An 845-nucleotide genomic window follows, 5' to 3' on the forward strand; every position below is an offset into this window, starting at 1 on the left:
ACCCCCAGCCCTTGCACCGCCACCATGTCCGGATTCCGTGACTGAAACACTCAGGACCTGTGTAGTCAGTGTATCAATGTGGCTGAAACCCTCACATGCCTTCTACATTTTGGCCAGTTGGTGTTTTCTGTAACGGTCTCCATCTGATGCAGAGAGGATTTTCCTTGACGCTGGGCGAGAGCCACATTTATCTGTGACTGTAAGGATGGGTATTTTGCATGCAGTTAGAAGCCATGCTAGCCCAGGAAAGTGACAGTTGCAGGTTCTCCTCCTCGATCCATGGTCTCCCTGGCTCTGGGTAGTTGGTTAGGTTCCCGGTACCAGGCACGATTTCCCTCTTGGTTAGAAGGATCAAGTCCAGATGAGTTGTTAGGTAACTTCCAAGCTATTTTTGTGGCTTATTGTGTCATGATCCCATGGCGTCATGTATAGGCATCCTAGCTTGTAGCACTATTGCCTGCCTCTCTCCTTTGGAAACTTGCGTGGCACCATCTGGTACCTTGAAAACTTGTCTTCACGGAGGGGACTTTCAGATCACATTCCCTGGGTCCTGTATCTGAAGTACACAGTGTTTTGCAGAAGAGAACCAAAGGCAATGGCAGTAATTTATCATGTTTTGGGAGTCTCCAGTATTCCCTGTAAATTCCCCTTTAATATATATTTATTCTGTTGGTTCGATTTTTCTAGGGAATCCTAACGAATACAGTGTGTTAAGGTCATTTAAGCTGACAATTTGTGTTTCAAGTGTGCAGGGTGATTTTCCATAAACAAAGTCTCACGGCCAGTTCAAAATCAGGGAAGCCACTAAACCAGTGGTTAGCAACCTGTAGGCCATGGCCTCTCTG

The sequence above is a fragment of the Rattus rattus genome, chromosome 16 (genome assembly GCF_011064425.1).
Source record: "Rattus rattus isolate New Zealand chromosome 16, Rrattus_CSIRO_v1, whole genome shotgun sequence".
Lineage (NCBI taxonomy): Eukaryota > Metazoa > Chordata > Mammalia > Rodentia > Muridae > Rattus > Rattus rattus.